The following is an 8,192-nucleotide window of genomic DNA, read 5'->3' on the forward strand; positions in this document are numbered from 1 at the left end:
ATTCTCTTTTACTCTTTACATTTTTGGGACTGAGAATACATGCGCTGATTTTATAACTGCTTTATTAAATGCTTTTGAAATACATTTTGAACTACGATACATGAAATGCTTTTATAAATGTTTGACGAGATAGACACAAGCAAAACATTCCTCGAATGAATTATTATGCAGACAGAAGTTCTGCGAATTATTATTGAATTATGTGGACATGATAATTGCCACCATTGAATTATGTGGACATGATAATTGCCACCATTGAATTATGTGGACATGATAATTGCCACCATTGAATTATGTGGATATGATAATTGCCACCAATTAGATGTGAATGTTATGTATCGAGAGAATGATTTTTATACACAGGTTATGTGTATTATATTTTGTACACGAGATATGTGTACGGTTACTAAGATTTATGAAAGATGATTTCGTACACGAGAAAGGTGTACTGTATTTAAAAGATATCACATGTACATTACAGGTGGGTATATGATTCGGGCCCATTTGTACCATGCATCATTTAAATCTTGTGGTCTATCAAAATGATGAATTTTATTGTTTTATGATAAACCTATGAACTCACCAACCTTTTTGTTGACACTTTAAAGCATGTTTATTCTCAGGTACGAAAGAAATCTTCCGCTGTGCATTTGCTCATTTTAGAGATATTACTTGGAGTCATTCATGACATATTTCAAAAGACGTTGCATTCGAGTCGTTGAGTTCATCAAGATTATTATTAAGTCAATTATGGTTGGATATATTATGAAATGGTATGCATAAATTTCGTTGTAAAGCAAGTTTGTCTTTTTAAAAACGAATGCAATGTTTGTAAAATGTATCATATAGAGGTCAAGTACCTCGCGATGTAACCAAATGTAATGTATTCGTCCAGATGGATTAGGACGGGTCCTTTCAAGAGAAGTTCTTATTCATCACTTATCAATATACTCTCTTGATAACTTCTCTAAAGTAAAGTGGGATGCTTTTCTCAATCTAAGAGGACCACTATACCCTCTTCACATCAAGGAATTCTATGAAAACTTCCTATTTTCTCACAATGATAGGAAGGAATCATTTTCTTTGTATGGAAAAAGCCATTCTTTGACTCTTCAAGAGTTTGGAAAGATCATGGAAATTCCAAATGAAGGGCGAACATTCTTTTTAAATCCAAACTCTTTTGACGAGTTCCCTGACGAGATGGACTTAGATAGTGTTCTTGAAACTCTCTGTAAAGGATCACTCAAATCTGATTCCATCAAGAAGGAGGGATCTCCGTGAACATCTCTCTCCCACGTATGATCTTTGGCAGCAGATCATTACCTTGAATGTTTACGGGAAGGGAGAACACCTCTGGCGGTTAGATGCAAATGAAATCACTCTTCTATGGTGTCTCTTGAACTCGATCAAAGTCAATATTGCATTTCTTATGGCATCATGATTGCAATATGCAGCTCAAAGCCTTCATTTATCTCTTCCTTACAGACTTCATCTAACCAAACTATTTGCCCATGTTAGAATGACATCCGCATTCCATCATGCTACTTAAGTCTCTTCATACCCAATATGTAGAGCTTTGATCACACAGGTCCATGAACCTTCACTCAAAGATCCCTCTAACTTTTGCTCCCTATCACCTCAGGGACAAAACAGTGTAATTCATGGAAACATTCTGAAAATTGTTCAAAAATTAACCAAACTTGAGGACATCTTTAGGGAAAATCTACACCTCTCTGATCGCGACTCTTAAATCTCTACTATGCTCATGAAAATTCTGTATGAGATAAACCTGCATAATTAGTGGTGTATTAATTTATTCTCTTTAGATAATAAAATTTATTTGTTCGGTGTTGTTATTTTCCACCTGTACGCTTCACGGGGGAGCATTTATCTTAGGGCGAGCTTAGTTCCAGGGGAGCTAACTTTTTTGCTTCGACAAAAGGGGGATAAAGTTGGATAAGTGATGTTAACACTTGTGCGTATTTATAGATAAATATCCACCATCACTTATGTGTTTGTCATCATCAAAAAGGGGGAGAATGTGGGTTAATGCAGGATTATGCTTAATGACTATACTAATCTTAACCCATAACAATAAGTGTTTTGATGAAGACATATGCACATAACTAGAGGTGATGGTAGACATCTTGACATAAATATACAAGTTCACTAATCCACACATACTCTAGCAATAGACCAAAACTAAACAAAGCTTAAAATGAAAACTTAAGCTACACGGTTAGGCCCACGGTCGACCGCATGTCAGACCATGGAACCTTGCACCCTGGTTTGTGAAACCAGGTGTGCACGATCGACCTCATGGTCAACCTTGGTTCGACCTCACGGTCAACCGTGGGTCGATCGTAAAAGGTTATGTCCAAATTTACACTGATTGTAGTTCGACAACTTCGGGGCATCTATAATTTATGAAACTTGTTTAAACATGCTTAGAATAGTTGCCTCCTTTATACCCAAAGGAGTTTTGGTTACTAGAACACTAATCTTGGTTAATTACGCCTAATGACACCTTAATGATGATTAAACCTTGATTAAGGAATAACACATAAGTGTTACAGGAAAACATGTACATGTAAAATGTGTTTAAACAAACTTAGGATGATCATCAAGTCCCAACCAAGAATTGCTCCTTCCTTGTACATGTGTTGAACATTAATGTATACCTATACATTAATCTTGCAAATGCCACTTTGCAAGTAAAACTTACATAGCCTTAGTTCAATGCTAAGTTATCACTATATGTTTAATCCTAGATTACTTAGTGATCTCTTGCTAGTCATTACATGAATATTACTTGACTACTTGCTATTAATACATGTGTATTATTTGACTATGTGCTAAATTCTAAATGCTAAGTAGTTACTTAATATGTATATGAATGAACCTTGTCTTGCTATGTGTTACAAGTTGGAATTCCATCAACTTGTATTTGGACTACTTCAATATATGCTTATGATACTTGAATAATGCTTAATGTTTCATAATCTAGTAATCTTAAAAGATAATGAATCATTAACACACAGGTTTTCTTAAGTCTTAAATCAAGTTTATGAATGGTTTAGATTTGATTTAACTTGATGTCTTACAACATGCTTAATTGATATTACTTGTTTAAATTGTCAAGACATCATTAACACAATTAGTTAATTCACAAACAAGTTTAAATTTGAATACTAGCATGCTTTGTGATTAAAGTGGGTTCTTGTCATCAATGACATATTGATCAACCAATAGGGATTTAGCAAATTTTTTAATTACAAACAAAAGATTATGACAAAACTGAGATTGCCTCAAATGATTATCATGAATTGTATCCAAGAATGTTAGACTTTCCACTTTGAGCATGACAAGTCATTATCAAGGCAATACATCCAAGGCAAATGAACATTTAATGCATATGGTACTTGTATAGGATTTTGGGTATCTTTTGCATTTGTTAAATGAAGTCAAGAGTTCAAAGATTAATGTTCAAAACCGATTCAAACGGCTATAAAACGGATAAGTGTTTTAGACTGGACCGCGTGCGGTCGACCCACGGTCGACCGTGGTCCCATCCGCAGCAACGGATAGTTTTTTTTATCTCTCCATATAAATAGCAAGACTTGGAGAACTTTGAAGACTTGGACCTCTTGCATGCTACAACTCAAAATCATTAGAAAATTACAAGAACATAACACTCATACATATGTTTGTGATTAGCAAGAGAAGTTCTATAATCTCATAGATTATAGAAGGGGTTGTAAACTTACTTTCAAATTACTATCTTTGTGAGTTTACATAGTATTGTATTAATCCTTAGAATTGTCTTGGGATTGTCATCACTAGAAAGGGTGAGTCTTGTACTTTTAACTAGAAGCATATGCTAGCTTAGCTATCATCTTCCTTAAAGGGAACTAGGTAGTTGATTAATTCTATTGGGGATTAATACTTGTCCAAGGTGAAGACAAGTTGATCTAAGTTAGAGGTAATCTTTTAAAGAGATAGAAGAATTAGGTTTGTTATCTAAAAAGAAGTACAAGGCTTGTAAATCGGATCTCCACCGGATTTGGAGAAAGGTGCTTAGTGAAGCAAAACTCTCGATTAGTGAATCGGGGAGTAGATTAAGGTGGATTAGTTAACATCTACCCGAACCACTATAAATCCTTATGTTTATGTTCTTTACTTTACATTCTGCATTACTACAAACATAAACACGCCACACATTTGTTTGAGTTGATTACAGTGATCAAGGATTATTTAAATCTTGTTGATCATCGAAAAAGTTTTAAAAATCGTATTAAGTAACTATTCATCCCCTCTAGTCACTTACAATCTTCAAGGTCGATTTTGAGAAGGCCTTTGACCAACTCAAATGGACTTAATCAGAAATACTATGAGAAATCTAGGCTTTGGCAAAAAATGGATTAGATGGATAATGGCCTGTTTGTCACCAACCTCCATTTTCGTACTTATGAATGGTTCACCAACGGGAGAATTCAAACCTGAAAAAGGAGTCCGAAAGGGTGACCCACTCTCCCCATTTCTATTCATTATTGTTGTAGAGGGTTTGAACATCTTAACACAAAAGGAAACTGAAGTTGGCGAAGTCAAAGGTGTTAAGGTGGGTTATAACAATGTTGTTATATCTCATTTACAATATACAAATGATATGATATTCTTTGGCAAATGGAGTGACAGTAACATAACGAATATTATGAAATAGGTAAAATGCATGAAAAATTATCGGGACTCAAAATGAACCTTCAAAAAAGCAGCCGTTTTGGAATCAGTGTAAACAACGATAAAGTAACCAGAATGTCAAATATGCTAAACTGCACTCATGGTACATTCCCACTAACTTACCTCGGTTTACCACTCGGTATAAAAATGGAAAATCTGTTGTGTGCTAACCCGTTATTGACAAGTTTAAAAAATGATTATCAGAATGGAAGGCTAAATCCATCTCTTTTGGCAGTCATCTAACCTTTGTGAAATCGGTACTTAGTAGTTTGCCAATTTATTTCTTCTCCCTTCTCTAAGCTCCATCAAGTGTTGTAAAGTTTCTTGAATCTCTAAGGTACAATTTTTTCTGGAGCGGGTCGGGTGAGAGTCAAAAACTTTGTTAGGTTAAATGGGATATGGTAATTCTTCTTTATGGGTCAGGTGGTCATAAAATTGGGTCATTAGTTACAAAACATATTGCCTTACTGGGTAAATGGTGGTGGCATTTTAAAACTGGCCCCCATTGGTTATAGGTTAAGGTCATTACTAGTATCTATGGGGAGGGGGGAGGGTTAGATTTTATTAAAATTGACAGGTTTCGACATGGAGTTTCAAGCTGGAGAAATATAATTAAATATGGGATTGCCCTGGACTCGTTGGGAGTTGACTTTTCCTCATATTTCAAACTTGAGATTAGTAGTGGTCAAACCGTCAAGTTTTGGTGGGATCAATGGATTGGTAATTGCAAGCTCAAGGATCAATTTAGTAGATTGTTTGCCCTTAAAAATAATAAATAGGTAACAGTGGTAGAGAGATTTGGTTACGATGCAGGAATAAATGTGGAAACAAACAATAGCATGCCAGGTAATGGATTCATTCTCGTGGACAAAAGATTTGTGTGGGATTGGGCTAGGCCCATTCGTGGCCGAGCCTGATCGGATTTAGATTCTCTAATTTCACTGATATCTTCCTTCAAAATTACCAATACGAAGATGATAAATGGAATTGGTTGCTTACTCCTGACGATAAATTCAAGACAAAATCTTTAGCATTATTGATTGATGAGAAAAGATTAAGCAATTTATATTCGGTCGAGACTCTTCGTATTAAAGCTATCCGCAAAAATGGGCATTTTCATGTGGAGAGCAAAAATCAAAAGGATCCTAGTCCGCGTTGAACTCGATAAACGTGGCATTGATCTTGACTCCATTTTTCCCCTCTTTGCATGAGTGAAATCGAAACGATGGATCATAATTTAACACAATGTATCCCTATTATTAATTCTCCCTTGCTGGATCAAGGACTCGATGACTCATCTCAATTTCCATCTCTATCCAAATGGGAAAATGCATTTGGCAATGCGTAAATGGATATGTTGCTACTTTCTTTGGAAAGTCCGAAATGAGTTGATATTTAAGAACCGGACATGTAATAAGGCAAGAATTTAACTAACATCCAAACATCTAGCTTTGGGTGGATTTCATAGCGTCTCAAAAAGTCCTCGTTGGAATGGCATCAGTGGTTGATCAACCCTGGTTTTTATATTTTGTCTTCCTCAAATATCAGAGCAGGGATTAACTAACAGTCACTGTTTTTTGTAGCCCTCGTCGGATTCATTATGTACATTATATAGTCCTTAATTTTGTTATGTTGGTTTCTTTAGTAACATATTCCCTTGTATAACATTGATATGTATAGTTTCTCTAGACGTTTCGCTGTATTCCTTTCGTGGTTTAATATATTGCTTGCTTTTAAAAAAAAAAGAGTTTCATTTTAATTTGGCATGACAAAGGGTGAATCTTTTAAGGGGCGTGGAGGGGCTCTCGACCCCCTAAAATTTGGGTAAATGATGGGATTTGTAGCACTTTAAGTTATGAACATTAGAAATTTTGAATCAATCAAATCGGAGTTTGTATAAATGAGATATGACGAAAATGGTGAATGGTCGCGAAATTTGTGACATGTAACTATTTTGGTCATATCTCTTTCAATCAGACTTATATTTAGTTGATTTAAAGTCTGAGATACTGATATCGGCTAAAAAGTCACGTTTTCACCCCGGTATTGAGGACCAAAAAAAATAAAGTTCTAAGCTTTATCGACAAAATACCCGCTTCGTCGGTTAAAATTGAAGAACAAGTGATTACGAAGACGGTGCAAAAAGAATCAACAGAATCGGAGCTAAAACGAAGATTCTAGAGCGAAAACAGCGAAATACAAGAAATCAAGTTACGATCCATCAAATCAGCAAGCCAATGGGCCTGCCAAATGGCTTGCCACTATGAAAAATGGCTTGCCACACGGCCCAGGCAAACAGGCACAAGAAACGGGTGGCCTGATCAAACGGCCCCTGCAAACGGCTTGCCAAACGGCCTGTCAGCCGTTTGCAGGTCAATTTTACTTCTATTTAAAGGGTCTTTGTCATCCATTCCAACACACACTTCAATTCACTACTTTCTTTATCTTTCTAAAATATTAGTCATACTTTCAAGGTCTTCGACTCCGTGCGGGAAACCTAGTACCCGGAGAAGAACGTCGAAGACTGTATTAGGAACGGTCTGGAGTTTGAAGTTGTCACTTTTGTATTCGGAACTCGTTTAATCTACTGGTACTTCTATCCTTTGTCTTTATATAATGTCTTCCATTATTATGCTTTGTGATTTTGTTGCCATGATTAGCGAGTAGTTATCTTTAGTGTATGCTATGCTGTAGTCAGTTATAATGCCGAAATAATGTTATGGTTTGTTTATGTTGTCGAGATGCTTTCTGATTATGCTTTGAACTCAATCGCTTTTCCAACTAATAGAATGTAATTATCGGCTCTGTTATTGGGAAGTCGCGAACCCCGATTCAGAGTACACTATCTGTGTCACCCCTTGGTAAGAGAATTCTATCAGATACAACGTAAGTTTGACTGAGGTACACCGGTTGTAGTAAGTCCACCAAGCCTTGGATTCTAACTGAGGACTCTTTCGTAGTGAAACATCTGACTTGACCCCTAGTACATTGTCGGTCCTAGACCATGCTAGTGTAGTCACCAAGCATATAAACTTCGTACGTGCACGTTGAAGCACAACGGTTATTGTAAGCTGTACCACTGCTAAGTAAGGTCATGGAACCCGGTCAGTGTTGATTAGTACACTGCACCATAATGCGGTCTCAAGCATTGCACCCCGCTTGAGGGATTCTTGGTTAATTAAGGAACTGTTTGTTTAAATACATAAAGGATTGGACCATTAGGATAACCGAACGTGTTCATGGAAGTCAAACCTGACTTGGCCATGGTGTTCTTTATGGTTGAACTCTTTTAAGGGCCCAACTATCTTTTAAACCCAATCATTAACGAAACCATCAAAACACATCACGTCTCTCGGATATGGCAAACCCTGTATTCTATATGCTTAAGAAAGTTTAGACCTTTGTGGAATGTTAATACGTCACACAACCGAGTCGCTCAATTGGATGAGCCGTCT

The sequence above is a fragment of the Rutidosis leptorrhynchoides genome, chromosome 10 (genome assembly GCF_046630445.1).
Source record: "Rutidosis leptorrhynchoides isolate AG116_Rl617_1_P2 chromosome 10, CSIRO_AGI_Rlap_v1, whole genome shotgun sequence".
Classification (NCBI taxonomy): Eukaryota; Viridiplantae; Streptophyta; class Magnoliopsida; order Asterales; family Asteraceae; genus Rutidosis; species Rutidosis leptorrhynchoides.